The sequence below is a fragment of the Suricata suricatta genome, chromosome 12 (assembly GCF_006229205.1).
Source record: "Suricata suricatta isolate VVHF042 chromosome 12, meerkat_22Aug2017_6uvM2_HiC, whole genome shotgun sequence".
Classification (NCBI taxonomy): domain Eukaryota; kingdom Metazoa; phylum Chordata; class Mammalia; order Carnivora; family Herpestidae; genus Suricata; species Suricata suricatta.
This window is the reverse complement of record NC_043711.1, coordinates 61,404,176-61,411,066: the sequence shown is the minus strand read 5'-3', so window position 1 is coordinate 61,411,066 and position 6,891 is coordinate 61,404,176. Positions and strand designations below refer to the sequence as shown.

Sequence of the window (6,891 nt, the reverse complement as noted above, 5' to 3'; positions counted from 1 at the left end):
CTGAGTGGTGTAGAGATGTTTCTTCCTGCTGAGCTCCACCCAGACAGTTTACTCATGAAACAAGAGGTGCTATTGGCTTAAACAGATTTCCCCCCCTAAACTAGCATCAATTTATTTGTGTTAAGATTTTATTTTTCTAGAAAAGTTTTAGGTGCAGAGATTATCCACACATCCCCCAGCATGTATGATTGCTGGATCATCTGGTAAGACAATGTTTAGTTTTGTAAGAAGCAACCAAACTGTCTTCCAAAGTGGCTATTCTTTTTGCATTCCCACCAGTAATGAATGAAAGTTCCTGTGGCTCCACATCCTTGCCAGCATTTGGTGTTGTCAGTGTTCTGGATTTTGGCCATTCTAATGATACGTAGTGGTATTCTATGGTTGTTTTAATTTGCGTTTCCCTGATGACACATGAGTTGGACATCTTTTCATATACTTATTTGCCATCTGTGTATCTTCTTTGGTCATGTGTCTGTTAAGGAACCTCTAGATTTTGGGAAGGTTTATTATTTAGCAATAGACAACTAGGGCATCAGTTGGCAAAATTCAGTCATGTTTACCCTTAAGCACCAAGAAGAGCCCTGAACACTTTTGTGGCTCTTGGAGGTCTTAATCAAACAAGAAGAAGTCTTCATATGTAGACTGTTTCAAAGTTGCACTCCTACTGAAAGCACTAAGGAGGAAAACAAGAGATTCCTGGTGGTTCTGTTGGTTAAGCATCCAACTTCAGCTCAGGTCATGATTTCACGGTTCCTGAGTTTGAGCAGACAGCTGTCCACTGTCAGCACAGAGTCTGCCTCAGATCCCCTGTCCCTCTCCTTCTCTGCCCCTTCCCCACCTGTGCTCTCTCTCTCTTTCAAAAATAAATAAACATTTTAAAAAATAGGAAAACTCAAAACATCAAGCTCCTTCTTCACAAGCACGTGGCATTTCACAAGCCACCCACACCAGCAAAGGGGACAGTCACTTGCAGTGAGGGGTACCTAGAATTGGGAGCCTTCTATCCCACCTGCTCCACAAAGTGTGAAATAACTAATCCACAGAGGAAGTTAAGAGACAGAAAGAGAATATCTAGACTTAAAGATGCATGTTTAAAAACATTTCTGATTCATGATTGTAAGACACAGTAAGAATGAATTACTAAGATAATGAAATAAACATTCAAAATTCAAGTCTGCATTTGTGCTTAGATTTAGCACACCTAAAGTTAAAAGGTTACGCTGTCCCACTGCAGACCAAGACAAAGCATACACACACCAACATGGACTCCTAAGACTGCTTGCTGACTAGCACAGATCTAGAAAGCATATGGAAGCTGCTTTTGCGAAGGCATATCTGGAAAGGGAAAGGTATGGAAGAAAACAGACAAAGTCCATGGGAGCGAGGAGAAAGAAGAATGGGTTGTTGTTAGTGGGGGATGGAAGTCAGGGTTCCTTGAGGACTTTGTTCACCTTTTAAAAAATGTCTATTTTTGAGAGAGAGAGACAGAGCGAGCATAGGTGGGAGTGGGGCAGACACACACACACACACACACACACACACACACACACAACACAGAGCAGGCTCCAGGGTCTGAGCTGTCAAGCACAAAGCTCAAACGTGAGGTTTGAACTCATGAACTGTGAGATAATGACCTGAGCTGAAGTTGGATGCTCAACCAACTGAGCCACCCAGGCACTCAGCTCACTTGTTCTTTAGTCCCAGGTAGATCTGAAGATCAGAGAAAAGTCTCCATTTGACAGAAGGTGGACAAGGCAGGAGGGTTTTTTTGCAGAGGCTTGTCTGGGGGTTCCACTCACTAAAAGTAAATCCTCTTTCCAATTTTTCGTAGACTTAAAGTAAGCTCCAAAGGGCTTGGGATGCCCCCAGATATGTGGCTAATGGCATATTTCTCATGCTCTTCTTGGGAATCAGAGACTTCATGTCTGAACCTTGGCATTGCAGGAATGGGTGGATGTTTCACTGTGTATGTGGGTATCTTTGTGTGTATACATGAGTGCGTGCATGCATGTGTGTGTGTGTGTGTGTGTGTGTGTGTGTGTGTGTGTGCATGTGGCATGCACCAGCTCAGTCTCTAGCCAATTTCTATCAGGAGGCACCCCCACTTACAGCATGGCCAGCAGACCTATCCCTTCATCCTTGGGTATGTCTCTGTTTCAACACATGTTCAGGAGTCCTTGGAATGTCCACGTGCAGAAGCGGTGCTGTACCTCCTGGAGTTGCTGGTGGGCAGAAAGCTTCTGGTTGAGAGCAAGGGCTGTGCAGGAGAACAGAAACACATGTAAGTCACAAAAGACCTCGGGCACGTTTGCAAATAAGTTACTTATTATTTTTTCAATTATAGTACCTTGAAGAGTTTTCATTGTTAACATCATTTTTAGCCCTCTTGCATTCTAATACATTTTCTTGATGGAACCAAAAGTTACCATTACCGACTCCCATTCATTTTTTTAAATGTTTATTTATTATTGAGAGACAGAGGGAGACAGAGCATGAGCATGGGAGGGGCAGAGAAAGGGGAGACACAGAATCTGAAGCAGGCTCCAGGTTCTGAGCTGTCAGCACAGAGCCCGATGCGGGATGGAACCCACAAACTGTGAGAACATGACCTGAGCCGAAGTCAGTTGCTCAGTCGACTGAGCCAGTGCAAGCAGGGGAGGGTCAGAGACAGACACACACAGAATCTGAAGCAGGCTCCCGGCTCTGAGCTAGCTGTCAGCACAGAGCCTGATGTGGGACTCAAACCCACGAACCATGAGATCATGACCTGAGCCAAAGCCAGATGCTTAACCGACTGAGCCACCCAGGCGCCCCTGAAAGGGGAGTAGACAGACAACGATTTGTCCATACATGGAATACTCTAAAAACAATGTGGCATTCTGCGGGTAAAAGCATGGAAGGGCCTCCAAGATGCACTACTGAGTAAGGAAAGGAATTCCCAGATAATACAGGGTGCATAATACTATTTCTGAAGGAAACGAAAGCTTCCTTAAAGTACAAAACACTACTACATTTTGAGAAATCTTTTTTAAAAAATATTTTTAATGTTTATTTTTTTGAGACAGAGTGTAGGCAGGGGTGGGGCAGAGAGAGAGGGAGACACAGAATCTAAAGCAGGCTCCAGGCTCTGAGCTGTCAGTGCAGAGCCCAAGGTGGGGCTCAAATTCACAAACTGTGAGATCATGGCGTGAGCTGAAGTCGGATGCTTAACTGACTGAGTCACCCTGGAGCCCCATTCTATGTATTCTAAGTGCATGCATGGAATAGAAAATATTTTGTAAGACTATATCAAAAATGATAGCAGCTGTTACTTTAGGGGAGGAAGAAACAGGAATGGTGATTGTCAAAAGGGATTTTTTTAAAGCCTTATTTGTGAAGTTTTCTTTTTTCTTTTTTTAATAAACATTACTCATGAGTTACTTATGTAGTTATAAAATAATGTCAGAAATCTGCATATGCTGATGAGCATAGATATCATCCATGGCCATGCCTGTCAGAATAACAGCAGAATAAAGATGGGGTGGTGGTGGGGCACCTGGGTGGCTCAGTTGGTTAAGCATCTAGCTATTGATTTCGGCTCAGGTCATGATCTCATGGTTTGTGAGTTTGAGCCCCCTGTCAAGTTCTGTGCTGACAATAGGGAGCCTGCTTGGGATTCTCTCTCTCCCCCTCTCTCTGCCCCTGCCCTGCTCTCTCTTTCTAAAAATAAATAAATGAACTTAAAAAAGGGGCACCTGTTTGGCTCAGTCGGTTAAGCAGCCGACTTCAGCTCAGGTCATGATCTCATGGTTCATGGATTTGAGCCATGCACTGGGCTCTGTGCTGACAGCTCAGGGCTTGGAGCCTGCTTCAGATTCTGTCTCCCTTGCTCTCTGCCCTTCCCCCACTCATTCTGTTTCTCTCTGTCTCAATAATAAATAAAAACATAAGAAAAAAAAATAAAAGACAAAGATGGGATGGGGCAAGGGAGGGAGTCAGGACCACCCATAGGGTGTGCCCGAGGTTAGAGCCATGTTTCACCCAACGGGAAGTTTGGCACATAGCCCTGCCCTATGACCAGCCCAGGATGAGACAGACCTCAGAGGTTACCTAGAATTTCCACCAGCCAGGGAGCAGGGACTTAAGAGAATAAACTATAAAGCCAAGCCCCTTCGCTTCAGATCTCTTAATCACTGCCTATGTGACCCTGGGGGAATTATTTAACCTCTCTGTATAAAGTATACAACAAGCATAGCATCGGAGTGGTGTGAGGATTACATTAATATGACAAACCTGTAGACTGAAGCCTGGTACAATAAAATCTCTATATATTGTCTATTACTATTAATAGTCTAAAATTGTTTTCTCTAGAAGATTCTCCAGGGGCTGAATTGCCGAGTCTGCATAGAGATCAAGCCAGCATCTGAGGTCTCTGACGGCTGGGACTTCTCAGTGCCCCAAAGCCCCTTCCTTTGTTTCAGAGCTTTGGTAAGTGGAATTATGGGAAAGTCCTGAGAAGCAGAGAGTGGGACATCTCAGTCTACAAATGGGGAAACTGAGTCCAGTCCTAGGGCTGGCCTCACCCGGCAGCTAGCAGGGCCTGCCCCACACCTCGCACCTCCTGGCACCTCAGGCCAGTGCTCTCACTTTGACACCACACACACCTCTCACAGAAGGAAAAGAAGATGGCATTGTCTTACACAATGCAACAATAGAATTAGAATTCTTATCAAAAGACTGAAGTCTTCCACTTTGGAAATAGGCAAAGGGCAAAATAGCCTGTGGCTCTGACAACCGTTCAGTTTAGTGCAGTCCTCGGGAACCGCACAGACAGGCTGACCCCTGTTGGGGCGGACTTTGGAGCAGCCTCTATGGGAAGCCTTTTGAGCCAAAATAGACAGATTTCCCTCCATTAGCACACATGCCCCCATTACCGAGAGGAGGCACCGCCAGCCCCTGAGGCAGAGCAGGAGGCCCCAGGATTGAGGCACGCTCCTGAGGCAGGCAGCTGCCTCCCCTCAGATAGAAACACCTCCTTCCCTTCTTCAATATTGACCCATAGGGGAAAAAATTCCCTCTTAATACTTTCTCAGTGGATAATGAAGCAGCTTATTTTATATTATTTGGATAACAGGCCTCCACATGAACAGGATTCGAATGTCAGTTGTCTTAGGGGACAAAAAGATTTATTGGTTGGTAAATATTGAGAAAGAAAAGCTGATAAAGACCAGTTTCAGCTGCAGCTTCTGCCCAGAGCAGGAGAACAGGCCAGTGTTGTATTTTGGGGCCCTGGGAAGGCAAAAAATTGTGAATGTCTTTCTTTGTTGGTGGGTGTAAAAGTGGAGACCGCTACAAATAATTTCTTATTTCTGTTCGCATAGATTTTAAATTATGTAGCTTCACTACCTTGTTAAGTATTAAAGCGTTCTTGTTTAAGGAAAAGGCACTTAAATAATGAAGCTTATGTATCTTATTTTCAGACATCAATATCTGGCTTTGAGTGGCACAAAGGGATAAAGGAATGTGGATTCAGAGTGCACTGGGATGCTTGGCAATTCTAACTCGACTCCAGACTGCAAATCAACACAGAGCTGTTGCAACTTTTGTTGAAGAGAAGGCTGAGTGAGCACGTGGTGATGGGAAATTGTATTTTCTTCTTCGAGTTCTTCTGTTTCCGAATATTTAATCTTACTGTCCTCTTCTTTGTTGAAGGTCTCTTTAGTATAAAGAGTCTCTTTCCTGAAATTGCTTGGGACAGCACAGAAGCTGGATTGAGAAAACCGAAGTCGCGGTTGCAGGCTTCCGCCAGGCCTGATGCAGGGAAAGACTGCCATCTTGTGGTCATCTTGGAACACGGCACCTCGGTTCCGGAGGAGGCTGCAGAGAGCCAGGACATGAGAAATGAGCCTTGGAGCTTAATTTCTGAAGGACAGTGAGGATGTCTTTTAAAAACATCCAGAAAATAGCTGAGTGCCCTCCAAGGTAGGTTTCAGTGAATCTTTTGCACTTACACCGTCATTCCCTGAGCGAGACACTAAAGGCCCACAACACTTGCTGCATGAAAATGGGGTAAAAATGTAGAGAAATCATAATCCCCAGTGAAAATAAAGAAACACACATCTATCAAATGCCTGCTTTGTGCCTGGCAGAGCTGCTGTGGAACACCCAGGCGGAGCAAAGGAAACAGTGAATTATTTCAAAGGTCATCAAATGTCAGTATTGGGGCAGGGGTGGCGGAAAAAATGGCCCGGCAGCGTTCCTCATCTAGCAGGACATCTGGTCGGATGCTCAGATAAAGCCACACCTGAGCAGACAGACCCACAGATGCACGATTTGTTTATCTTCTCCAAATAAAAATCTGATTGTAAAAACATTTATACGTGTGTTGCAAAAATAAAATAAAGGAAAATAAAACCACATTGAGATGCACAAAGAGGAAAATAAAAGGCAAGACACCCCCCACCTTACTTACCTACTATTAACGCCTTGCTACACCTACCTTGAACATCTTGCTACAATGATAACCAAGTGGAAATGCGAAAACATACGTTTTCAAAAGTGGTGTCGAACTTGCTTTCTACTCGGTAATCTGCTCTTCAATTCAACACCATGTCACAGACTTCTTTCCAGATCAGTAAAGGTAGATGTGCATCATCCTTTTTATAAATTGCATAATAGCCAGCAATATGTAATACTGATTGGATACCTGCTATGAGCCAGCTACTGTACTAAATGCTTTAAGTAAGTGATCTTATGTGATCTCATAACTAGTCAATAAGGCAGGAGTTTTAAAATTATCCTCATTTCACAGATGGGGAAACTGAGACACAGGAAATGAAACAGGCATTTGACTTTGGAGCCTGCACTCTAGACCACAGCACTAGAAATGCTCCATAATTTATTAACCAATTT

At 44.1% G+C, this 6,891-nt stretch overlaps 1 long non-coding RNA gene across 1 annotated transcript; it reads left to right on the top strand.

Annotated features, from left to right (window-relative positions):
- The first annotated feature begins 4,395 nt into the window (after positions 1–4,395).
- LOC115273197 lies at positions 4,396–6,102 on the top strand. The gene is made up of 3 exons (XR_003900734.1): positions 4,396–4,467; positions 5,460–5,601; positions 5,692–6,102. It is a non-coding gene; the product is annotated as an uncharacterized LOC115273197 (long non-coding RNA).
- The last annotated feature ends 789 nt before the right edge of the window (positions 6,103–6,891 follow it).